A 21418-nucleotide genomic window follows, 5' to 3' on the forward strand; every position below is an offset into this window, starting at 1 on the left:
GGGAAGTACACTGCAAATGCTTCTAGTAGTTGTAGATTCCTCTGAACACGCGACCAATGGCATTTAAAAGAAGTCTTGGAAGAATAAACATATAGTCAGAAGTGGGATTTGAACCCACGCCTCCATGGGGAGACCAGAACACTCCATTACTTAGAAAGGTCTTTCACCTTGAGTCTGGCACCTTAGACCACTCGGCCATCCTGACAAACGAGAGAAACCCCTTCATGGCAATTTTTTTTCATACAATTGTTTAACATTTAACATAATTGATGAAACTTATCAGTTAGTGCAACAAAAACATATTGCTGAAAGCAGAGATGCATAGGGTTCAATTACACAGAGCTAATGTGTGTAGGGGTCCTCGCACGGGACTCCAAATTATGTAGGGTCCTCGCACGGGCCGCCAAATAACGCAGGGATTTTACTCTCTACGAAACCGGGGCGCCAGTTAAACGTTGTGTAGCAGTATAACTGCAAAAAGTAATCAGTCTCATAAAATTACTATTATCAGAAATATCTAACCACAAATTTAGTATTTTAATTAATAATTAAAATAACCAATATTAATGATTAAACATACCGATAACCTGAAGGTTGGAAGTTCTTCGAAAGACTGCTTTAACTCGGCTCTCATGTCTATGCGATTCCAAAACGGACACCGGGGTTTAATAAAATATATTTATTAAACAAACATACAAACACATAACAGATAAACTAACGGGAAGTTAGTAAGGAAATTTAGTTGGGTATGTGTGTGCGTATGTGTGGCGCGCGCAAGTGCGCGTGTCGCTTGAACAAAGGAAAGGTAAAAGTGGGAGTAGCTAGCTTGAGTAAGCTAGAGTTCTGGGTGTGGTAATGAGTTAGAGTTAGCTGTGGGATGGGACTACTTGAGTAGTTTTACTCTATATATGCGCAAAAGACGGCAAATCAATTCACGTACATATATATGTAGCTAACCAAACACATTACAGTAGTAGGATGGTAAATATTGAAACTCAGATCCACAAAAACAGTTAAAACTAAACTAAACACTGGCTACGCCGGAATTTTTGTTCTCTTACTGAGTCCATACGCATTGGATCCAAAAGACGTGCTGTCCTTATAAGAGCCGCGATGGTGCTGTGAATGCGTGTCCTGGAGAGATGTGCAGGCTGGGGTGTCTTAGCCGCGTCTTAGCCGCATTTGAAAGAAGTCTTGGAAGAATAAGGATATTGTCAGAAGCAGGATTTGAACCCACGCCTCCATTTGGAGACCAGAACACTCCATTGTGAGGAAGGTCATTCTCTTTGAGTCTGGCGCCTTAGACCACTCGGCCATCCTGACAACAACAGGGCCATCCTGACAAGAACAGGGCCCACAGCATAGCCATTTGTTTATACAACTGCTTTATATTTTCAATTGATGAAACTAATCAGTCAGTGCAACATAAAGATATTGCTGTAAGCAGAGATGCATAGGGTTCAATTACACAGAGCTAATGTGTCAACACTTCAGTTGTGGCCATTCAGTAGCCACAGCAAAGTACTCTGCCAATGTGGCAAGATTTCATTGATTTCTCTGAACATGTGACCAATGGCATTTGAAGGAAGTCTTGGAAGAATAACGACGTTGTCAGAAGTGGGATTCGAACCCACGCCTGCATTCGGAGACCAGAACACTCCATTGTGAGGAAGGTCATTCACCTTGAGTCTGGCGCCTTAGACCACTCGGCCATCCTGACAAGAACAAGGCCCCCAGCATAGCCATTTTTTTTTATACAACTGCTTTATATTTTCAATTGATGAAACTTATCCGTCAGTGCAACATAAACATATTGCTGTAAGGAGAGATGCACAGGGTTCAATTACACAGATCTACAGAGTAATTTGAAATCACTTCAGTTGTGGCCGATCAGTCACCTTTGGGAAGTACACAGCAAATGCTTCAAGTAGTTGTAGATTCCTCTGAACACGTGACCAATGGCATTTGAAAGAAGTCTTGGAAGAATAAAGATGTTGTCAGAAGTGGGATTTGAACCCACGCCTCCATTTGGAGACCAGAACACTCCATTACGAGGAAGGTCATTCACCTTGAGTCTGGCGCCTTAGACCACTCGGCCATCCTGACAATAACAGGGCCCCTAGCATAGCCATTTTTTTTTATACAACTGCTTTATATTTTCAATTGATGAAAGTTATCGGTCAGTGCAAGATAAACATATTGCTGTAAGCAGAGATGCACAGGGTTCATTTACCCAGAGCTAATGTGTCAACACTTCAGTTGTGGCCATTCAGTAGCCATAGCAAAGTACTCTGCCAAAGTGGCAATATTTCATTGATTTCTCTGAACACGTGGCCAATGGCATTTGAAAGAAGTCTTGGAAGAATAAAGATATTGTCAGAAGTGGGATTTGAACCCACGCCTCCATTTGGAGACCAGAACACTCCATTGTGAGGAAGGTCATTCACCTTGAGTCTGGCGCCTTAGACCACTCGGCCATCCTGACAACTGAGTGCCCACCCCTCCATGGCCATTTTTTTTCATAAAATTGTTTTACATTTTCAATTGATGAAACTTATCCGTCAGTGCAACAAAAACCTATTGCTGTAAGCAGAGATGCACAGGGTTCAGTTACACAGATCTACAGAGTAATTTGAAATCACTTCAGTTGTGGCCGGTCAGTCACCTTTGGGAAGTACACTGCAAATGCTTCAAGTAGTTGTAGATTCCTCTGAACACGCGACCAATGGCATTTGAAAGAAGTCTTGGAAGAATAAAGATATTGTCAGAAGTGGGATTTGAACCCACGCCTCCATTCAGAGACCAGAACACTCCATTGTTAGAAAGGTCATTCACCTTGAGTCTGGCCTCTTAGACCATTCGGCCATCCTGACAACAACAGGGCCCACAGCATAGCCATTTTTTTATAGAACTGCTTTATATTTTCAATTGATGAAACTTATTAGTCAGTGCAACATAAACATATTCCTGTAAGCAGAGATGCATAGGGTTCAATTACACAGAGCTAATGTGTCAACACTTCAGTTGTGGCCATTCAGTAGCCACAGCAAAGTACTCTGCTAACGTGGCAAGATTTCATTGGTTTCTCTGAACATGTGACCAATGGCATTTGAAGGAAGTCTTGGAAGAATAAAGACGTTGTCTGAAGTGGGATTAGAACCCACGCCTCCATTTGGAGACCAGAACACTCCATTGTGAGGAAGGTCATTCACCTTGAGACTGGCACTTTAGACCACTCGGCCATCCTGACACGAACACGGCCCACAGCATAGCCATTTTTTTTTATACAATTGTTTTACATTTTCAATTGATGAAACTTATCCGTCAGTGCAACTTAAACATATTGCTGTAAGGAGAGATGCACAGGGTTCAATTACACAGATCTACAGAGTAATTTGAAATCACTTCAGTTGTGGGCGATCAGTCACCTTTGGGAAGTACACAGCAAATGCTTCAAGTAGTTGTAGATTCCTCTGAACACGCGACCAATGGCATTTGAAAGAAGTCTTGGAAGAATAAAGATGTTGTCAGAAGTGGGATTTGAACCCACGCCTCGATTTGGAGACCAGAACACTCCATTGTTAAAAAGGTCATTCACCTTGAGTCTGGCCTCTTAGACCATTCGGCCATCCTGACAACAACAGGGCCATCCAGACAAGAACAGGGCCCACAGCATAGCCATTTTTTTATAGAACTGCTTTATATTTTCAATTGATGAAACTTATTAGTCAGTGCAACATAAACATATTCCTGTAAGCAGAGATGCATAGGGTTCAATTACACAGAGCTAATGTGTCAACACTTCAGTTGTGGCCATTCAGTAGCCACAGCAAAGTACTCTGCTAACGTGGCAAGATTTCATTGGTTTCTCTGAACATGTGACCAATGGCATTTGAAGGAAGTCTTGGAAGAATAAAGACGTTGTCTGAAGTGGGATTAGAACCCACGCCTCCATTTGGAGACCAGAACACTCCATTGTGAGGAAGATCATTCACCTTGAGTCTGGCGCTTTAGACCACTCGGCCATCCTGACACGAACACGGCCCACAGCATAGCCATTTTTTTTTATACAATTGTTTTACATTTTCAATTGATGAAACTTATCCGTCAGTGCAACTTAAACATATTGCTGTAAGGAGAGATGCACAGGGGTCAATTACACAGATCTACAGAGTAATTTGAAATCACTTCAGTTGTGGGCGATCAGTCACCTTTGGGAAGTACACTTCAAATGCTTCAAGTAGTTGTAGATTCCTCTGAACACGCGACCAATGGCATTTGAAAGAAGTCTTGGAAGAATAAAGATATTGTCAGAAGTGGGATTTGAACCCATGCCTCCATTTGGAGACCAGAACACTTCATTGTTAGAAAAGTCATTGACCTTGAATCTAGTGCCTTAGACCACTCGGCCATCCTGACAACAGAGTGACTCCCCGTCCATGGCGATTTTTCTTCATACAATTGTTTAACCTTTTTATTTGATGAAACTTATCAGTCAGTGCAACATAAACATATTGCTGTAAGCAGAGATGCATAGGGTTCAATTACACAGAGCTAATGTGTCAACACTTCAGTTGTGGCCATTCAGTAGCCACAGCAAAGTACTCTGCCAATGTGGCAGGATTTAATTGATTTCTCTGGACACGTGACCAATGGCATTTGAAAGAAGTCTTGGAAGAATAAAGATATTGTCAGAAGTGGGATTTGAACCCACGCCTCCATTTGGAGACCAGAACACTCCGTTGTTAGAAAGGTCTTCTACCTTGAGTCTGGCGCCTTAGACCACTCGGCCATCCTGACACGAACACGGCCCACTGCATAGCCATTTTTTTTTATACAATTGTTTTACATTTTCAATTGACGAAACTTATCCGTCAGTGCAACATAAACATATTGCTGTAAGGAGAGATGCACAGGGTTCAATTACACAGATCTACAGAGTAATTTGAAATCACTTCAGTTGTGGCCGATCAGTCACCTTTGGGAAGTACACAGCAAATGCTTCAAGTAGTTGTAGATTCCTCTGAACACGTGACCAATGGCATTTGAAAGAAGTCTTGGAAGAATAAAGACGTTGTCAGAAGTGGGATTTGAACCCACGCCTCCATTTGGAGACCAGAACACTCCATTACGAGGAAGGTCATTGACCTTGAGTCTGGCGCCTTAGACCACTCGGCCATCCTGACAATAACAGGGCCCCTAGCATAGCCATTTTTTTTTATACAACTGCTTTATATTTTCAATTGATGAAAGTTATCGGTCAGTGCAAGATAAACATATTGCTTTAAGCAGAGATGCACAGGGTTCATTTACCCAGAGCTAATGTGTCAACACTTCAGTTGTGGCCATTCAGTAGCCATAGCAAAGTACTCTGCCAATGTGGCAAGATTTCATTGATTTCTCTGAACACGTGGCCAATGGCATTTGAAAGAAGTCTTGGAAGAATAAAGATATTGTCAGAAGTGGGATTTGAACCCACGCCTCCATTTGGAGACCAAAACACTCCATTGTGAGGAAGGTCATTCACCTTGAGTCTGGCGCCTTAGACCACTCGGCCATCCTGACAACTGAGCTCCCTCCCCTCCATGGCCATTTTTTTTCATACAATTGTTTTACATTTTCAATTGATGAAACTTATCCGTCAGTGCAACAAAAACCTATTGCTGTAAGCAGAGATGCACAGGGTTCAATTACACAGATCTACAGAGTAATTTGAAATCACTTCAGTTGTGGCCGGTCAGTCACCTTTGGGAAGTACACTGCAAATGCTTCAAGTAGTTGTAGATTCCTCTGAACACGCGACCAATGGCATTTAGAAGAAGTCTTGGAAGAATAAAGATGTTGTCAGAAGTGGGATTTGAACCCACGCCTCCAGTCTGAGACCAGAACACGCCATTGTTAGAAAGGTCATTCGCCTTGAGTCTGGCGTCTTAGACCATTCGGCCATCCTGACAACAACAGGGCCAGCCTGACAAGAACAGGTCCCACAGCATAGCCATTTTTTTATAGAACTGCTTTATATTTTCAATTGATGAAACTTATCAGTCAGTGCAACATAAACATATTGCTGTAAGCAGAGATGCATAGGGTTCAATTACACAGAGCTAATGTGTCAACACTTCAGTTGTGGCCATTCAGTAGCCACAGCAAAGTACTCTGCCAACGTGGCAAGATTTCATTGATTTCTCTTAACATGTGACCAAATGGCATTTGAAGGAAGTCTTGGAAGAATAAAGACGTTGTCAGAAGTGGGATTCGAACCCACGCCTCCATTTGGAGACCACAAGACTCCATTGTTAGAAAGGTCATCCACCTTGAGTCTGGCGCCTTAGACCACTCGACCATCCTGACACGAACACGGCCCGCAGCATAGCCATTTTTTTTAATATAATTGCTTTATATTTTCAATTGATGAAACTTGTCAGTCAGTGCAACATAAACATATTGCTGTAAGGAGAGATGCACAGGGTTCAATTACACAGATCTACTGAGTAATTTGAAATCACTTCAGTTGTGGGCCATCAGTAACCTTTGGGAAGTACACAGCAAATGCTTCAAGTAGTTGTAGATTCCTCTGAACACGCGACCAATGGCATTTGAAAGAAGTCTTGGAAGAATAAAGATATTGTCAGAAGTGGGATTTGAACCCACGCCTCCATTTGGAGACCAGAACACTCCATTGTGAGGAAGGTCATTCACCTTGAGTCTGGCGCCTTAGACCACTCGGCCATCCTGACAACTGAGTTCCCACCCCTCCATGGCCATTTTTTTTCATACAATTGTTTTATATTTTCAATTGATGAAACTTTTCAGTCAGTGCAACATAAACATATTGCTGTAAGGAGAGATGCACAGGGTTCAATTACACAGATCTACTGAGTAATTTGAAATCACTTCAGTTGTGGGCGATCAGTCACCTTTGGGAAGTACACAGCAAATGCTTCAAGTAGTTGTAGATTCCTCTGAACACGCGACCAATGGCATTTGAAAGAAGTCTTGGAAGAATAAAGACGTTGTCTGAAGTGGGATTAGAACCCAGGCCTCCATTTGGAGACCAGAACACTCCATTGTGAGGAAGGTCATTCACCTTGAGTCTGGCGCTTTAGACCACTCGGCCATCCTGACACAAACACGGCGCACAGCATAGCCATTTTTTTTTATACAATTGTTTTACATTTTCAATTGATGAAACTTATCCGTCAGTGCAACTTAAACATATTGCTGTAAGGAGAGATGCACAGGGGTCAATTACACAGATCTACAGAGTAATTTGAAATCACTTCAGTTGTGGGCGATCAGTCACCTTTGGGAAGTACACAGCAAATGCTTCAAGTAGTTGTAGATTCCTCTGAACACGTGACCAATGGCATTTGAAAGAAGTCTTGGAAGAATAAAGACGTTGTCAGAAGTGGGATTTGAACCCACGCCTCCATTTGGAGACCAGAACACTCCATTACGAGGAAGGTCATTGACCTTGAGTCTGGCGCCTTAGACCACTCGGCCATCCTGACAATAACAGGGCCCCTAGCATAGCCATTTTTTTTTATACAACTGCTTTATATTTTCAATTGATGAAAGTTATCGGTCAGTGCAAGATAAACATATTGCTTTAAGCAGAGATGCACAGGGTTCATTTACCCAGAGCTAATGTGTCAACACTTCAGTTGTGGCCATTCAGTAGCCATAGCAAAGTACTCTGCCAATGTGGCAAGATTTCATTGATTTCTCTGAACACGTGGCCAATGGCATTTGAAAGAAGTCTTGGAAGAATAAAGATATTGTCAGAAGTGGGATTTGAACCCACGCCTCCATTTGGAGACCAAAACACTCCATTGTGAGGAAGGTCATTCACCTTGAGTCTGGCGCCTTAGACCACTCGGCCATCCTGACAACTGAGCTCCCTCCCCTCCATGGCCATTTTTTTTCATACAATTGTTTTACATTTTCAATTGATGAAACTTATCCGTCAGTGCAACAAAAACCTATTGCTGTAAGCAGAGATGCACAGGGTTCAATTACACAGATCTACAGAGTAATTTGAAATCACTTCAGTTGTGGCCGGTCAGTCACCTTTGGGAAGTACACTGCAAATGCTTCAAGTAGTTGTAGATTCCTCTGAACACGCGACCAATGGCATTTAGAAGAAGTCTTGGAAGAATAAAGATGTTGTCAGAAGTGGGATTTGAACCCACGCCTCCAGTCTGAGACCAGAACACGCCATTGTTAGAAAGGTCATTCGCCTTGAGTCTGGCGTCTTAGACCATTCGGCCATCCTGACAACAACAGGGCCAGCCTGACAAGAACAGGTCCCACAGCATAGCCATTTTTTTATAGAACTGCTTTATATTTTCAATTGATGAAACTTATCAGTCAGTGCAACATAAACATATTGCTGTAAGCAGAGATGCATAGGGTTCAATTACACAGAGCTAATGTGTCAACACTTCAGTTGTGGCCATTCAGTAGCCACAGCAAAGTACTCTGCCAACGTGGCAAGATTTCATTGATTTCTCTTAACATGTGACCAAATGGCATTTGAAGGAAGTCTTGGAAGAATAAAGACGTTGTCAGAAGTGGGATTCGAACCCACGCCTCCATTTGGAGACCACAAGACTCCATTGTTAGAAAGGTCATCCACCTTGAGTCTGGCGCCTTAGACCACTCGACCATCCTGACACGAACACGGCCCGCAGCATAGCCATTTTTTTTAATATAATTGCTTTATATTTTCAATTGATGAAACTTGTCAGTCAGTGCAACATAAACATATTGCTGTAAGGAGAGATGCACAGGGTTCAATTACACAGATCTACTGAGTAATTTGAAATCACTTCAGTTGTGGGCCATCAGTAACCTTTGGGAAGTACACAGCAAATGCTTCAAGTAGTTGTAGATTCCTCTGAACACGCGACCAATGGCATTTGAAAGAAGTCTTGGAAGAATAAAGATATTGTCAGAAGTGGGATTTGAACCCACGCCTCCATTTGGAGACCAGAACACTCCATTGTGAGGAAGGTCATTCACCTTGAGTCTGGCGCCTTAGACCACTCGGCCATCCTGACAACTGAGTTCCCACCCCTCCATGGCCATTTTTTTTCATACAATTGTTTTATATTTTCAATTGATGAAACTTTTCAGTCAGTGCAACATAAACATATTGCTGTAAGGAGAGATGCACAGGGTTCAATTACACAGATCTACTGAGTAATTTGAAATCACTTCAGTTGTGGGCGATCAGTCACCTTTGGGAAGTACACAGCAAATGCTTCAAGTAGTTGTAGATTCCTCTGAACACGCGACCAATGGCATTTGAAAGAAGTCTTGGAAGAATAAAGACGTTGTCTGAAGTGGGATTAGAACCCAGGCCTCCATTTGGAGACCAGAACACTCCATTGTGAGGAAGGTCATTCACCTTGAGTCTGGCGCTTTAGACCACTCGGCCATCCTGACACAAACACGGCGCACAGCATAGCCATTTTTTTTTATACAATTGTTTTACATTTTCAATTGATGAAACTTATCCGTCAGTGCAACTTAAACATATTGCTGTAAGGAGAGATGCACAGGGGTCAATTACACAGATCTACAGAGTAATTTGAAATCACTTCAGTTGTGGGCGATCAGTCACCTTTGGGAAGTACACAGCAAATGCTTCAAGTAGTTGTAGATTCCTCTGAACACGTGACCAATGGCATTTGAAAGAAGTCTTGGAAGAATAAAGACGTTGTCAGAAGTGGGATTTGAACCCACGCCTCCATTTGGAGACCAGAACACTCCATTACGAGGAAGGTCATTGACCTTGAGTCTGGCGCCTTAGACCACTCGGCCATCCTGACAATAACAGGGCCCCTAGCATAGCCATTTTTTTTTATACAACTGCTTTATATTTTCAATTGATGAAAGTTATCGGTCAGTGCAAGATAAACATATTGCTTTAAGCAGAGATGCACAGGGTTCATTTACCCAGAGCTAATGTGTCAACACTTCAGTTGTGGCCATTCAGTAGCCATAGCAAAGTACTCTGCCAATGTGGCAAGATTTCATTGATTTCTCTGAACACGTGGCCAATGGCATTTGAAAGAAGTCTTGGAAGAATAAAGATATTGTCAGAAGTGGGATTTGAACCCACGCCTCCATTTGGAGACCAAAACACTCCATTGTGAGGAAGGTCATTCACCTTGAGTCTGGCGCCTTAGACCACTCGGCCATCCTGACAACTGAGCTCCCTCCCCTCCATGGCCATTTTTTTTCATACAATTGTTTTACATTTTCAATTGATGAAACTTATCCGTCAGTGCAACAAAAACCTATTGCTGTAAGCAGAGATGCACAGGGTTCAATTACACAGATCTACAGAGTAATTTGAAATCACTTCAGTTGTGGCCGGTCAGTCACCTTTGGGAAGTACACTGCAAATGCTTCAAGTAGTTGTAGATTCCTCTGAACACGCGACCAATGGCATTTAGAAGAAGTCTTGGAAGAATAAAGATGTTGTCAGAAGTGGGATTAGAACCCACGCCTCCATTTGGAGACCAGAACACTCCATTGTGAGGAAGGTCATTCACCTTGAGTCTGGCGCTTTAGACCACTCGGCCATCCTGACACGAACACGGCCCACAGCATAGCCATTTTTTTTTATACAATTGTTTTACATTTTCAATTGATGAAACTTATCCGTCAGTGCAACTTAAACATATTGCTGTAAGGAGAGATGCACAGGGGTCAATTACACAGATCTACAGAGTAATTTGAAATCACTTCAGTTGTGGCCGATCAGTCACCTTTGGGAAGTACACTTCAAATGCTTCAAGTAGTTGTAGATTCCTCTGAACATGCGACCAATGGCATTTGAAAGAAGTCTTGGAAGAATAAAGATATTGTCAGAAGTGGGATTTGAACCCATGCCTCCATTTGGAGACCAGAACACTTCATTGTTAGAAAAGTCATTGACCTTGAGTCTAGAGCCTTAGACGACTCGGCCATCCAGACAAAAGAGTGACTCCTCGTCCATGGCGATTTTTCTTCATACAATTGTTTAACCTTTTTATTTGATGAAACTTATCAGTCAGTGCAACATAAACATATTGCTGTAAGCAGAGATGCATAGGGTTCAATTACACAGAGCTAATGTGTCAACACTTCCGTTTTGGCCATTCAGTAGCCACAGCAAAGTACTCTGCCAATGTGGCAGGATTTAATTGATTTCTCTGGACACGTGACCAATGGCATTTGAAAGAAGTCTTGGAAGAATAAAGATATTGTCAGAAGTGGGATTTGAACCCACGCCTCCATTTGGAGACCAGAACACTCCATTGTTAGAAAGGTCTTCCACCTTGAGTCTGGCGCCTTAGACCACTCGGCCATCCTGACACGAACACGGCCCACAGCATAGCCATTTTTTTTTATACAATTGTTTTACATTTTCAATTGACGAAACTTATCCGTCAGTGCAACTTAAACATATTGCTGTAAGGAGAGATGCACAGGGTTCAATTACACAGATCTACAGAGTAATTTGAAATCACTTCAGTTGTGGGCGATCAGTCACCTTTGGGAAGTACACAGCAAATGCTTCAAGTAGTTGTAGATTCCTCTGAACACGTGACCAATGGCATTTGAAAGAAGTCTTGGAAGAATAAAGACGTTGTCAGAAGTGGGATTTGAACCCACGCCTCCATTTGGAGACCAGAACACTCCATTACGAGGAAGGTCATTCACTTTGAGTCTGGCGCCTTAGACCACTCGGCCATCCTGACAATAACAGGACCCCTAGCATAGCCATTTTTTTTATACAACTGCTTTATATTTTCAATTGATGAAAGTTATCGGTCAGTGCAAGATAAACATATTGCTTTAAGCAGAGATGCACAGGGTTCATTTACCCAGAGCTAATGTGTCAACACTTCAGTTGTGGCCATTCAGTAGCCATAGCAAAGTACTCTGCCAATGTGGCAAGATTTCATTGATTTCTCTGAACACGTGGCCAATGGCATTTGAAAGAAGTCTTGGAAGAATAAAGATATTGTCAGAAGTGGGATTTGAACCCACGCCTCCATTTGGAGACCAGAACACTCCATTGTGAGGAAGGTCATTCACCTTGAGTCTGGCGCCTTAGACCACTCGGCCATCCTGACAACTGAGTTCCCTCCCCTCCATGCCCATTTTTTTTCATACAATTGTTTTACATTTTCAATTGATGAAACTTATCCGTCAGTGCAACAAAAACCTATTGCTGTAAGCAGAGATGCACAGGGTTCAATTACACAGATCTACAGAGTAATTTGAAATCACTTCAGTTGTGGCCGGTCAGTCACCTTTGGGAAGTACACTGCAAATGCTTCAAGTAGTTGTAGATTCCTCTTAACACGCGACCAATGGCATTTAAAAGAAGTCTTGGAAGAATAAAGATGTTGTCAGAAGTGGGATTTGAACCCACGTCTCCATTCAGAGAACAGAAAACGCCATTGTTAGAAAGGTCATTCGCCTTGAGTCTGGCGTCTTAGACCATTCGGCCATCCTGACAACAACAGAGCCAGCCTGACAAGAACAGGTCCCACAGCATAGCCATTTTTTTATACAACTGCTTTATATTTTCAATTGATGAAACTTATCAGTCAGTGCAACATAAACATATTGCTGTAAGCAGAGATGCATAGGGTTCAATTACACAGAGCTAATGTGTCAACACTTCAGTTGTGGCCATTCAGTAGCCACAGCAAAGTACTCTGCCAACGTGGCAAGATTTTATTGATTTCTCTGAACATGTGACCAAATGGCATTTGAAGGAAGTCTTGGAAGAATAAAGACGTTGTCAGAAGTGGGATTCGAACCCACGCCTCCATTTGGAGACCAGAAGACTCCATTGTTAGAAAGGTCATCCACCTTGAGTCTGGCGCCATAGACCGCTCGGCCATCCTGACACGAACACGGCCCGCAGCATAGCCATTTTTTTTTATACAATTGCTTTATATTTTCAATTGATGAAACTTGTCAGTCAGTGCAACATAAACATATTGCTGTAAGGAGAGATGCACAGGCTTCAATTACACAGATCTACAGAGTAATTTGAAATCACTTCAGTTGTGGGCGATCAGTCACCTTTGGGAAGTACACAGCAAATGCTTCAAGTAGTTGTAGATTCCTCTGAACACGTGACCAATGGCATTTGAAAGAAGTCTTGGAAGAATAAAGATGTTGTCAGAAGTGGGATTTGAACCCACACCTCCATTTGGAGACCAGAACACTCCATTATGAGAAAGGTCATTCACCTTGAGTCTGGCGCCTTAGACCACTCGGCCATCCCGACAAGAACAGAGTCCCCAGCATAGCCATTTTTTTTATACAATTGCTTTATATTTTCAATTGATGAAACTTGTCAGTCAGTGCAACATAAACATATTGCTGTAAGGAGAGATGCACAGGGTTCAATTACACAGATCTACAGAGTAATTTGAAATCACTTCAGTTGTGGGCGATCAGTCACCTTTGGGAAGTACACAGCAAATGCTTCAAGTAGTTGTAGATTCCTCTGAACACGTGACCAATGGCATTTGAAAGAAGTCTTGGAAGAATAAAGATGTTGTCAGAAGTGGGATTTGAACCCACGCCGCCATTTGGAGACCAGAACACTCCATTACAAGGAAGGTCATTCACCTTGAGTCTGGCGCCTTAGACCACTCGGCCATCCTGACAATAAGAGGGCCCCCAGCATAGCCATTTTTTTTCATACAACTGCTTTATATTTTCAATTGATGAAAGTTATCGGTCAGTGCAAGATAAACATATTGCTGTAAGCAGAGATGCACAGGGTTCATTTACCCAGAGCTAATGTGTCAACACTTCAGTTGTGGCCATTCAGTAGCCACAGCAAAGTACTCTGCCAACGTGGCAAGATTTCATTGATTTCTCTGAACATGTGACCAAATGGCATTTGAAGGAAGTCTTGGAAGAATAAAGACGTGGTCAGAAGTGGGATTCGAACCCAGGCCTCCATTTGATGACCAGAACACTCCATTGTTAGAAAGGTCATCCACCTTGAGTCTGGCGCCTTAGACCACTCGGCCATCCTGACACGAACACGGCCCGCAGCATAGCCATTTTTTTTTATACAATTGTTTTACATTTTCAATTGATGAAACTTATCCGTCAGTGCAACTTAAACATATTGCTGTAAGGAGAGATGCACAGGGTTCAATTACACAGATCTACAGAGTAATTTGAAATCACTTCAGTTGTGGCCGATCAGTCACCTTTGGGATGTACACAGCAAATGCTTCAAGTAGTTGTAGATTCCTCTGAACACGTGACCAATGGCATTTGAAAGAAGTCTTGGAAGAATAAAGATGTTGTCAGAAGTGGGATTTGAACCCACGCCTCCATTCAGAGACCAGAACACTCCATTACGAGGAAGGTCATTCACCTTGAGTCTGGCGCCTTAGACCACTCGGCCATCCTGACAATAACAGGGCCCCCAGCATAGCCATTTTTTTTCATACAACTGCTTTATATTTTCAATTGATGAAAGTTATCGGTCAGTGCAAGATAAACATATTGCTGTAAGCAGAGATGCACAGGGTTCATTTACCCAGAGCTAATGTGTCAACACTTCAGTTGTGGCCATTCAGTAGCCACAGCAAAGTACTCTGCCAACGTGGCAAGATTTCATTGATTTCTCTGAACATGTGACCAAATGGCATTTGAAGGAAGTCTTGGAAGAATAAAGACGTGGTCAGAAGTGGGATTCGAACCCAGGCCTCCATTTGATGACCAGAACACTCCATTGTTAGAAAGGTCATCCACCTTGAGTCTGGCGCCTTAGACCACTCGGCCATCCTGACAAGAACAGGTCCCACAGCATAGCCATTTTTTTATACAACTGCTTTATATTTTCAATTGATGAAACTTATCAGTCAGTGCAACATAAACATATTGCTGTAAGCAGAGATGCATAGGGTTCAATTACACAGAGCTAATGTGTCAACACTTCAGTTGTGGCCATTCAGTAGCCACAGCAAAGTACTCTGCCAACGTGGCAAGATTTCATTGATTTCTCTGAACATGTGACCTAATGGCATTTGAAGGAAGTCTTGGAAGAATAAAGACGTTGTCAGAAGTGGGATTTGAACCCACGCCTCCATTTGGAGACCAGAAGACTCCATTGTTAGAAAGGTCATCCACCTTGAGTCTGGCGCCTTAGACCGCTCGGCCATCCTGACACGAACACGGCCCGCAGCATAGCCATTTTTTTTTATACAATTGCTTTATATTTTCAATTGATGAAACTTGTCAGTCAGTGCAACATAAACATATTGCTGTAAGGAGAGATGCACAGGGTTCAATTACACAGATCTACAGAGTAATTTGAAATCACTTCAGTTGTGGGCGATCAGTCACCTTTGGGAAGTACACAGCAAATGCTTCAAGTAGTTGTAGATTCCTCTGAACACGTGACCAATGGCATTTGAAAGAAGTCTTGGAAGAATAAAGATGTTGTCAGTAGTGGGATTTGAACCCACACCTCCATTTGGAGACCAGAACACTCCATTATGAGAAAGGTCATTCACCTTGAGTCTGGCGCCTTAGACCACTCGGCCATCCCGACAAGAACAGAGTCCCCAGCATAGCCATTTTTTTTATACAATTGCTTTATATTTTCAATTGATGAAACTTGTCAGTCAGTGCAACATAAACATATTGCTGTAAGGAGAGATGCACAGGGTTCAATTACACAGATCTACAGAGTAATTTGAAATCACTTCAGTTGTGGGCGATCAGTCACCTTTGGGAAGTACACAGCAAATGCTTCAAGTAGTTGTAGATTCCTCTGAACACGTGACCAATGGCATTTGAAAGAAGTCTTGGAAGAATAAAGATGTTGTCAGAAGTGGGATTTGAACCCACGCCGCCATTTGGAGACCAGAACACTCCATTACAAGGAAGGTCATTCACCTTGAGTCTGGCGCCTTAGACCACTCGGCCATCCTGACAATAAGAGGGCCCCCAGCATAGCCATTTTTTTTCATACAACTGCTTTATATTTTCAATTGATGAAAGTTATCGGTCAGTGCAAGATAAACATATTGCTGTAAGCAGAGATGCACAGGGTTCATTTACCCAGAGCTAATGTGTCAACACTTCAGTTGTGGCCATTCAGTAGCCACAGCAAAGTACTCTGCCAACGTGGCAAGATTTCATTGATTTCTCTGAACATGTGACCAAATGGCATTTGAAGGAAGTCTTGGAAGAATAAAGACGTGGTCAGAAGTGGGATTCGAACCCAGGCCTCCATTTGATGACCAGAACACTCCATTGTTAGAAAGGTCATCCACCTTGAGTCTGGCGCCTTAGACCACTCGGCCATCCTGACACGAACACGGCCCGCAGCATAGCCATTTTTTTTTATACAATTGTTTTACATTTTCAATTGATGAAACTTATCCGTCAGTGCAACTTAAACATATTGCTGTAAGGAGAGATGCACAGGGTTCAATTACACAGATCTACAGAGTAATTTGAAATCACTTCAGTTGTGGCCGATCAGTCACCTTTGGGATGTACACAGCAAATGCTTCAAGTAGTTGTAGATTCCTCTGAACACGTGACCAATGGCATTTGAAAGAAGTCTTGGAAGAATAAAGATGTTGTCAGAAGTGGGATTTGAACCCACGCCTCCATTCAGAGACCAGAACACTCCATTACGAGGAAGGTCATTCACCTTGAGTCTGGCGCCTTAGACCACTCGGCCATCCTGACAATAACAGGGCCCCCAGCATAGCCATTTTTTTTCATACAACTGCTTTATATTTTCAATTGATGAAAGTTATCGGTCAGTGCAAGATAAACATATTGCTGTAAGCAGAGATGCACAGGGTTCATTTACCCAGAGCTAATGTGTCAACACTTCAGTTGTGGCCATTCAGTAGCCATAGCAAAGTACTCTGCCAATGTGGCAAGATTTCATTGATTTCTCTGAACACGTGGCCAATGGCATTTGAAAGAAGTCTTGGAAGAATAAAGACATTGTCAGAAGTGGGATTTGAACCCACGCCTCCATTTGGAGACCAGAACACTCCATTGTGAGAAAGGTCATTCACCTTGAGTCTGGCGCCTTAGACCACTCGGCCATCCTGACAACTGAGTTCCCACCCCTCCATGGCCATTTTTTTTCATACAATTGTTTTACATTTTCAATTGATGAAACTTATCCGTCAGTGCAACAAAAACCTATTGCTGTAAGCAGAGATGAACAGGGTTCAATTACACAGATCTACAGAGTAATTTGAAATCACTTCAGTTGTGGCCGGTCAGTCACCTTTGGGAAGTACACTGCAAATGCTTCAAGTAGTTGTAGATTCCTCTGAACACGCGACCAATGGCATTTAAAAGAAGTCTTGGAAGAATAAAGATGTTGTCAGAAGTGGGATTTGAACCCACGTCTCCATTCAGAGAACAGAACACGCCATTGTTAGAAAGGTCATTCGCCTTGAGTCTGGCGTCTTAGACCATTCGGCCATCCTGACAACAACAGAGCCAGCCTGACAAGAACAGGTCCCACAGCATAGCCATTTTTTTATACAACTGCTTTATATTTTCAATTGATGAAACTTATCAGTCAGTGCAACATAAACATATTGCTGTAAGCAGAGATGCATAGGGTTCAATTACACAGAGCTAATGTGTCAACACTTCAGTTGTGGCCATTCAGTAGCCACAGCAAAGTACTCTGCCAACGTGGCAAGATTTCATTGATTTCTCTGAACATGTGACCTAATGGCATTTGAAGGAAGTCTTGGAAGAATAAAGACGTTGTCAGAAGTGGGATTTGAACCCACGCCTCCATTTGGAGACCAGAAGACTCCATTGTTAGAAAGGTCATCCACCTTGAGTCTGGCGCCTTAGACCGCTCGGCCATCCTGACACGAACACGGCCCGCAGCATAGCCATTTTTTTTTATACAATTGCTTTATATTTTCAATTGATGAAACTTGTCAGTCAGTGCAACATAAACATATTGCTGTAAGGAGAGATGCACAGGGTTCAATTACACAGATCTACAGAGTAATTTGAAATCACTTCAGTTGTGGGCGATCAGTCACCTTTGGGAAGTACACAGCAAATGCTTCAAGTAGTTGTAGATTCCTCTGAACACGTGACCAATGGCATTTGAAAGAAGTCTTGGAAGAATAAAGATGTTGTCAGTAGTGGGATTTGAACCCACACCTCCATTTGGAGACCAGAACACTCCATTATGAGAAAGGTCATTCACCTTGAGTCTGGCGCCTTAGACCACTCGGCCATCCCGACAAGAACAGAGTCCCCAGCATAGCCATTTTTTTTATACAATTGCTTTATATTTTCAATTGATGAAACTTGTCAGTCAGTGCAACATAAACATATTGCTGTAAGGAGAGATGCACAGGGTTCAATTACACAGATCTACAGAGTAATTTGAAATCACTTCAGTTGTGGGCGATCAGTCACCTTTGGGAAGTACACAGCAAATGCTTCAAGTAGTTGTAGATTCCTCTGAACACGTGACCAATGGCATTTGAAAGAAGTCTTGGAAGAATAAAGATGTTGTCAGAAGTGGGATTTGAACCCACGCCTCCATTTGGAGACCAGAACACTCCATTATGAGAAAGGTCATTCACCTTGAGTCTGGCGCCTTAGACCACTCGGCCATCCCGACAAGAACAGAGTCCCCAGCATAGCCATTTTTTTTATACAATTGCTTTATATTTTCAATTGATGAAAGTAATCGGTCAGTGCAACATAAACATATTGCTGTAAGCAGAGATGCACAGGGTTCAATTACACAGATCTACAGAGTAATTTGAAATCACTTCAGTTGTGGCCGGTCAGTCACCTTTGGGAAGTACACTGCAAATGCTTCAAGTAGTTGTAGATTCCTCTGAACACGCGACCAATGGCATTTGAAAGAAGTCTTGGAAGAATAAAGATATTGTCAGAAGTGGGATTTGAACCCACGCCTCCATTTGGAGACCAGAACACTCCATTACAAGGAAAGTCATTCACCTTGAGTCTGGCGCCTTAGACCACTCGGCCATCCTGACAATAAGAGGGCCCCCAGCATAGCCATTTTTTTTCATACAACTGCTTTATATTTTCAATTGATGAAAGTTATCGGTCAGTGCAAGATAAACATATTGCTGTAAGCAGAGATGCACAGGGTTCATTTACCCAGAGCTAATGTGTCAACACTTCAGTTGTGGCCATTCAGTAGCCATAGCAAAGTACTCTGCCAATGTGGCAAGATTTCATTGATTTCTCTGAACACGTGACCAAAGGCATTTGAAAGAAGTCTTGGAAAAATAAAGATATTGTCAGAAGTGGGATTTGAACCCACGCCTACATTTGGAGACCAGAACACTCCATGGTGACAAAGGTCATTCACCTTGAGTCTGGCGCCTTAGACCACTCGACCATCCTGACAACTGTGTGCCCACCCCTCCATGGCCATTTTTTTTCATACAATTGTTTTACATTTTCAATTGATTAAACTTATCCGTCAGTGCAACAAAAACCTATTGCTGTCAGCAGAGATGCACAGGGTTCAATTACACAGATCTACAGAGTAATTTGAAATCACTTCAGTTGTGGCCGGTCAGTCACCTTTGGGAAGTACACTGCAAATGCTTCAAGTAGTTGTAGATTCCTCTGAACACGCGACCAATGGCATTTGAAAGAAGTCTTGGAAGAATAAAGATATTGTCAGAAGTGGGATTTGAACCCACGTCTCCATTCAGAGACCAGAACACGCCATTGTTAGAAAGGTCATTCGCCTTGAGTCTGGCGTCTTAGACCACTCGGCCAGCCTGACAAGAACAGGTCCCACAGCATAGCCATTTTTTTATACAACTGCTTTATATTTTCAATTGATGAAACTTATCAGTCAGTACAACATAAAAATATTGCTGTAAGCAGAGATGCATAGGGTTCAATTACACAGAGCTAATGTGTCAACACTTCAGTTGTGGCCATTCAGTAGCCACAGCAAAGTACTCTGCCAACGTGGCAAGATTTCATTGATTTATCTGAACATGTGACCAAATGGCATTTGAAGGAAGTCTTGGAAGAATAAAGACGTTGTCAGAAGTGGGATTCGAACCCACGCCTCCATTTGGAGACCAGAAGACTCCTTTGTTAGAAAGGTCATCCACTTTGAGTCTGGCGCCTTAGACCGCTCGGCCATCGTGACACGAACACGGCCCGCAGCATAGCCATTTTTTTTTCATACAATTGCTTTATATTTTCAATTGATGAAACTTGTCAGTCAGTGCAACATAAACATATTGCTGTAAGGAGAGATGCACAGGGTTCAATTACACAGATCTACTGAGTAATTTGAAATCACTTCAGTTGTGGGCGATCAGTCACGTTTGGGAAGTACACAGCAAATGCTTCAAGTAGTTGTAGATTCCTCTGAACACGCGACCAATGGCATTTGAAAGAAGTCTTGGAAGAATAAAGATATTGTCAGAAGTGGGATTTGAACCCACGCCTCCATTTGGAGACCAGAACACTCCATTACAAGGAAGGTCATTCACCTTGAGTCTGGCGCCTTAGACCACTCGGCCATCCTGACAATAAGAGGGCCCCCAGCATAGCCATTTTTTTTCATACAACTGCTTTATATTTTCAATTGATGAAAGTTATCGGTCAGTGCAAGATAAACATATTGCTGTAAGCAGAGATGCACAGGGTTCATTTACCCAGAGCTAATGTGTCAACACTTCAGTTGTGGCCATTCAGTAGCCATAGCAAAGTACTCTGCCAATGTGGCAAGATTTCATTGATTTCTCTGAACACGTGGCCAAAGGCATTTGAAAGAAGTCTTGGAAAAATAAAGATATTGTCAGAAGTGGGATTTGAACCCACGTCTCCATTTGGAGACCAGAACACTCCATTGTGACGAAGGTCATTCACCTTGAGTCTGGCGCCTTAGACCACTCGGCCATGCTGACAACTGAGTGCCCACCCCTCCATGGCCATTTTTTTTCATACAATTGTTTTACATTTTCAATTGATGAAACTTATCCGTCAGTGCAACAAAAACCTACTGCTGTAAGCAGAGATGCACAGGGTTCAATTACACAGATCTACAGAGTAATTTGAAATCACTTCAGTTGTGGCCGGTCAGTCACCTTTGGGAAGTACACTGCAAATGCTTCAAGTAGTTGTAGATTCCTCTGAACACGCGACCAATGGCATTTAAAAGAAGTCTTGGAAGAATAAAGATGTTGTCAGAAGTGGGATTTGAACCCACGCCTCCATTCAGAGACCAGAACACGCCATTGTTAGAAAGGTCATTCGCCTTGCGTCTGGCATCTTAGACCATTCGGCCATCCTGACAACAACAGGGCCAGCCTGACAAGAACAGGTCCCACAGCATAGCCAT

General features: G+C 42.6%; 1 protein-coding gene and 43 non-coding genes across 44 annotated transcripts in view; 1 reads left to right on the forward strand and 43 right to left on the reverse strand.

Annotated features, from left to right (window-relative positions):
• The window catches only part of LOC133116879 (receptor tyrosine-protein kinase erbB-4-like), a 235788-nt gene that overhangs the window by 156749 nt on the left and 57621 nt on the right, over window positions 1-21418 (forward strand). The gene's annotated exons all lie outside the window — the stretch shown is intronic.
• On the reverse strand, window positions 94-205 carry trnal-caa (transfer RNA leucine (anticodon CAA)). The gene is made up of 2 exons: window positions 168-205; window positions 94-139 (listed from the first exon to the last, which is right to left on the reverse strand). It is a non-coding gene; the product is annotated as a tRNA-Leu (tRNA).
• Window positions 1213-1323, reverse strand: trnal-caa (transfer RNA leucine (anticodon CAA)). The gene is made up of 2 exons: window positions 1286-1323; window positions 1213-1258 (listed from the first exon to the last, which is right to left on the reverse strand). It is a non-coding gene; the product is annotated as a tRNA-Leu (tRNA).
• trnal-caa (transfer RNA leucine (anticodon CAA)) lies at window positions 1610-1720 on the reverse strand. The gene is made up of 2 exons: window positions 1683-1720; window positions 1610-1655 (listed from the first exon to the last, which is right to left on the reverse strand). It is a non-coding gene; the product is annotated as a tRNA-Leu (tRNA).
• On the reverse strand, window positions 1996-2106 carry trnal-caa (transfer RNA leucine (anticodon CAA)). Its single transcript has 2 exons — window positions 2069-2106; window positions 1996-2041 (listed from the first exon to the last, which is right to left on the reverse strand). It is a non-coding gene; the product is annotated as a tRNA-Leu (tRNA).
• trnal-caa (transfer RNA leucine (anticodon CAA)) lies at window positions 2375-2485 on the reverse strand. The gene is made up of 2 exons: window positions 2448-2485; window positions 2375-2420 (listed from the first exon to the last, which is right to left on the reverse strand). It is a non-coding gene; the product is annotated as a tRNA-Leu (tRNA).
• Window positions 4309-4419, reverse strand: trnal-caa (transfer RNA leucine (anticodon CAA)). The gene is made up of 2 exons: window positions 4382-4419; window positions 4309-4354 (listed from the first exon to the last, which is right to left on the reverse strand). It is a non-coding gene; the product is annotated as a tRNA-Leu (tRNA).
• Window positions 4690-4800, reverse strand: trnal-caa (transfer RNA leucine (anticodon CAA)). The gene is made up of 2 exons: window positions 4763-4800; window positions 4690-4735 (listed from the first exon to the last, which is right to left on the reverse strand). It is a non-coding gene; the product is annotated as a tRNA-Leu (tRNA).
• trnal-caa (transfer RNA leucine (anticodon CAA)) lies at window positions 5076-5186 on the reverse strand. The gene is made up of 2 exons: window positions 5149-5186; window positions 5076-5121 (listed from the first exon to the last, which is right to left on the reverse strand). It is a non-coding gene; the product is annotated as a tRNA-Leu (tRNA).
• trnal-caa (transfer RNA leucine (anticodon CAA)) lies at window positions 5455-5565 on the reverse strand. Its single transcript has 2 exons — window positions 5528-5565; window positions 5455-5500 (listed from the first exon to the last, which is right to left on the reverse strand). It is a non-coding gene; the product is annotated as a tRNA-Leu (tRNA).
• On the reverse strand, window positions 5843-5953 carry trnal-caa (transfer RNA leucine (anticodon CAA)). Its single transcript has 2 exons — window positions 5916-5953; window positions 5843-5888 (listed from the first exon to the last, which is right to left on the reverse strand). It is a non-coding gene; the product is annotated as a tRNA-Leu (tRNA).
• On the reverse strand, window positions 6241-6351 carry trnal-caa (transfer RNA leucine (anticodon CAA)). The gene is made up of 2 exons: window positions 6314-6351; window positions 6241-6286 (listed from the first exon to the last, which is right to left on the reverse strand). It is a non-coding gene; the product is annotated as a tRNA-Leu (tRNA).
• trnal-caa (transfer RNA leucine (anticodon CAA)) lies at window positions 6627-6737 on the reverse strand. Its single transcript has 2 exons — window positions 6700-6737; window positions 6627-6672 (listed from the first exon to the last, which is right to left on the reverse strand). It is a non-coding gene; the product is annotated as a tRNA-Leu (tRNA).
• Window positions 7401-7511, reverse strand: trnal-caa (transfer RNA leucine (anticodon CAA)). The gene is made up of 2 exons: window positions 7474-7511; window positions 7401-7446 (listed from the first exon to the last, which is right to left on the reverse strand). It is a non-coding gene; the product is annotated as a tRNA-Leu (tRNA).
• Window positions 7780-7890, reverse strand: trnal-caa (transfer RNA leucine (anticodon CAA)). Its single transcript has 2 exons — window positions 7853-7890; window positions 7780-7825 (listed from the first exon to the last, which is right to left on the reverse strand). It is a non-coding gene; the product is annotated as a tRNA-Leu (tRNA).
• On the reverse strand, window positions 8168-8278 carry trnal-caa (transfer RNA leucine (anticodon CAA)). The gene is made up of 2 exons: window positions 8241-8278; window positions 8168-8213 (listed from the first exon to the last, which is right to left on the reverse strand). It is a non-coding gene; the product is annotated as a tRNA-Leu (tRNA).
• trnal-caa (transfer RNA leucine (anticodon CAA)) lies at window positions 8566-8676 on the reverse strand. Its single transcript has 2 exons — window positions 8639-8676; window positions 8566-8611 (listed from the first exon to the last, which is right to left on the reverse strand). It is a non-coding gene; the product is annotated as a tRNA-Leu (tRNA).
• On the reverse strand, window positions 8952-9062 carry trnal-caa (transfer RNA leucine (anticodon CAA)). Its single transcript has 2 exons — window positions 9025-9062; window positions 8952-8997 (listed from the first exon to the last, which is right to left on the reverse strand). It is a non-coding gene; the product is annotated as a tRNA-Leu (tRNA).
• trnal-caa (transfer RNA leucine (anticodon CAA)) lies at window positions 9726-9836 on the reverse strand. Its single transcript has 2 exons — window positions 9799-9836; window positions 9726-9771 (listed from the first exon to the last, which is right to left on the reverse strand). It is a non-coding gene; the product is annotated as a tRNA-Leu (tRNA).
• Window positions 10105-10215, reverse strand: trnal-caa (transfer RNA leucine (anticodon CAA)). Its single transcript has 2 exons — window positions 10178-10215; window positions 10105-10150 (listed from the first exon to the last, which is right to left on the reverse strand). It is a non-coding gene; the product is annotated as a tRNA-Leu (tRNA).
• On the reverse strand, window positions 10493-10603 carry trnal-caa (transfer RNA leucine (anticodon CAA)). The gene is made up of 2 exons: window positions 10566-10603; window positions 10493-10538 (listed from the first exon to the last, which is right to left on the reverse strand). It is a non-coding gene; the product is annotated as a tRNA-Leu (tRNA).
• On the reverse strand, window positions 11260-11370 carry trnal-caa (transfer RNA leucine (anticodon CAA)). The gene is made up of 2 exons: window positions 11333-11370; window positions 11260-11305 (listed from the first exon to the last, which is right to left on the reverse strand). It is a non-coding gene; the product is annotated as a tRNA-Leu (tRNA).
• trnal-caa (transfer RNA leucine (anticodon CAA)) lies at window positions 11646-11756 on the reverse strand. The gene is made up of 2 exons: window positions 11719-11756; window positions 11646-11691 (listed from the first exon to the last, which is right to left on the reverse strand). It is a non-coding gene; the product is annotated as a tRNA-Leu (tRNA).
• Window positions 12024-12134, reverse strand: trnal-caa (transfer RNA leucine (anticodon CAA)). The gene is made up of 2 exons: window positions 12097-12134; window positions 12024-12069 (listed from the first exon to the last, which is right to left on the reverse strand). It is a non-coding gene; the product is annotated as a tRNA-Leu (tRNA).
• On the reverse strand, window positions 12810-12920 carry trnal-caa (transfer RNA leucine (anticodon CAA)). The gene is made up of 2 exons: window positions 12883-12920; window positions 12810-12855 (listed from the first exon to the last, which is right to left on the reverse strand). It is a non-coding gene; the product is annotated as a tRNA-Leu (tRNA).
• On the reverse strand, window positions 13196-13306 carry trnal-caa (transfer RNA leucine (anticodon CAA)). Its single transcript has 2 exons — window positions 13269-13306; window positions 13196-13241 (listed from the first exon to the last, which is right to left on the reverse strand). It is a non-coding gene; the product is annotated as a tRNA-Leu (tRNA).
• Window positions 13581-13691, reverse strand: trnal-caa (transfer RNA leucine (anticodon CAA)). Its single transcript has 2 exons — window positions 13654-13691; window positions 13581-13626 (listed from the first exon to the last, which is right to left on the reverse strand). It is a non-coding gene; the product is annotated as a tRNA-Leu (tRNA).
• trnal-caa (transfer RNA leucine (anticodon CAA)) lies at window positions 13961-14071 on the reverse strand. The gene is made up of 2 exons: window positions 14034-14071; window positions 13961-14006 (listed from the first exon to the last, which is right to left on the reverse strand). It is a non-coding gene; the product is annotated as a tRNA-Leu (tRNA).
• On the reverse strand, window positions 14347-14457 carry trnal-caa (transfer RNA leucine (anticodon CAA)). Its single transcript has 2 exons — window positions 14420-14457; window positions 14347-14392 (listed from the first exon to the last, which is right to left on the reverse strand). It is a non-coding gene; the product is annotated as a tRNA-Leu (tRNA).
• Window positions 14727-14837, reverse strand: trnal-caa (transfer RNA leucine (anticodon CAA)). Its single transcript has 2 exons — window positions 14800-14837; window positions 14727-14772 (listed from the first exon to the last, which is right to left on the reverse strand). It is a non-coding gene; the product is annotated as a tRNA-Leu (tRNA).
• Window positions 15105-15215, reverse strand: trnal-caa (transfer RNA leucine (anticodon CAA)). The gene is made up of 2 exons: window positions 15178-15215; window positions 15105-15150 (listed from the first exon to the last, which is right to left on the reverse strand). It is a non-coding gene; the product is annotated as a tRNA-Leu (tRNA).
• On the reverse strand, window positions 15491-15601 carry trnal-caa (transfer RNA leucine (anticodon CAA)). Its single transcript has 2 exons — window positions 15564-15601; window positions 15491-15536 (listed from the first exon to the last, which is right to left on the reverse strand). It is a non-coding gene; the product is annotated as a tRNA-Leu (tRNA).
• trnal-caa (transfer RNA leucine (anticodon CAA)) lies at window positions 15876-15986 on the reverse strand. The gene is made up of 2 exons: window positions 15949-15986; window positions 15876-15921 (listed from the first exon to the last, which is right to left on the reverse strand). It is a non-coding gene; the product is annotated as a tRNA-Leu (tRNA).
• trnal-caa (transfer RNA leucine (anticodon CAA)) lies at window positions 16256-16366 on the reverse strand. Its single transcript has 2 exons — window positions 16329-16366; window positions 16256-16301 (listed from the first exon to the last, which is right to left on the reverse strand). It is a non-coding gene; the product is annotated as a tRNA-Leu (tRNA).
• trnal-caa (transfer RNA leucine (anticodon CAA)) lies at window positions 16642-16752 on the reverse strand. The gene is made up of 2 exons: window positions 16715-16752; window positions 16642-16687 (listed from the first exon to the last, which is right to left on the reverse strand). It is a non-coding gene; the product is annotated as a tRNA-Leu (tRNA).
• Window positions 17021-17131, reverse strand: trnal-caa (transfer RNA leucine (anticodon CAA)). The gene is made up of 2 exons: window positions 17094-17131; window positions 17021-17066 (listed from the first exon to the last, which is right to left on the reverse strand). It is a non-coding gene; the product is annotated as a tRNA-Leu (tRNA).
• trnal-caa (transfer RNA leucine (anticodon CAA)) lies at window positions 17807-17917 on the reverse strand. The gene is made up of 2 exons: window positions 17880-17917; window positions 17807-17852 (listed from the first exon to the last, which is right to left on the reverse strand). It is a non-coding gene; the product is annotated as a tRNA-Leu (tRNA).
• trnal-caa (transfer RNA leucine (anticodon CAA)) lies at window positions 18193-18303 on the reverse strand. Its single transcript has 2 exons — window positions 18266-18303; window positions 18193-18238 (listed from the first exon to the last, which is right to left on the reverse strand). It is a non-coding gene; the product is annotated as a tRNA-Leu (tRNA).
• On the reverse strand, window positions 18578-18688 carry trnal-caa (transfer RNA leucine (anticodon CAA)). Its single transcript has 2 exons — window positions 18651-18688; window positions 18578-18623 (listed from the first exon to the last, which is right to left on the reverse strand). It is a non-coding gene; the product is annotated as a tRNA-Leu (tRNA).
• On the reverse strand, window positions 18963-19073 carry trnal-caa (transfer RNA leucine (anticodon CAA)). Its single transcript has 2 exons — window positions 19036-19073; window positions 18963-19008 (listed from the first exon to the last, which is right to left on the reverse strand). It is a non-coding gene; the product is annotated as a tRNA-Leu (tRNA).
• On the reverse strand, window positions 19342-19452 carry trnal-caa (transfer RNA leucine (anticodon CAA)). Its single transcript has 2 exons — window positions 19415-19452; window positions 19342-19387 (listed from the first exon to the last, which is right to left on the reverse strand). It is a non-coding gene; the product is annotated as a tRNA-Leu (tRNA).
• trnal-caa (transfer RNA leucine (anticodon CAA)) lies at window positions 20108-20218 on the reverse strand. Its single transcript has 2 exons — window positions 20181-20218; window positions 20108-20153 (listed from the first exon to the last, which is right to left on the reverse strand). It is a non-coding gene; the product is annotated as a tRNA-Leu (tRNA).
• On the reverse strand, window positions 20495-20605 carry trnal-caa (transfer RNA leucine (anticodon CAA)). Its single transcript has 2 exons — window positions 20568-20605; window positions 20495-20540 (listed from the first exon to the last, which is right to left on the reverse strand). It is a non-coding gene; the product is annotated as a tRNA-Leu (tRNA).
• On the reverse strand, window positions 20874-20984 carry trnal-caa (transfer RNA leucine (anticodon CAA)). The gene is made up of 2 exons: window positions 20947-20984; window positions 20874-20919 (listed from the first exon to the last, which is right to left on the reverse strand). It is a non-coding gene; the product is annotated as a tRNA-Leu (tRNA).

This window comes from Conger conger, chromosome 17, assembly GCF_963514075.1.
Source record: "Conger conger chromosome 17, fConCon1.1, whole genome shotgun sequence".
NCBI lineage: Eukaryota > Metazoa > Chordata > Actinopteri > Anguilliformes > Congridae > Conger > Conger conger.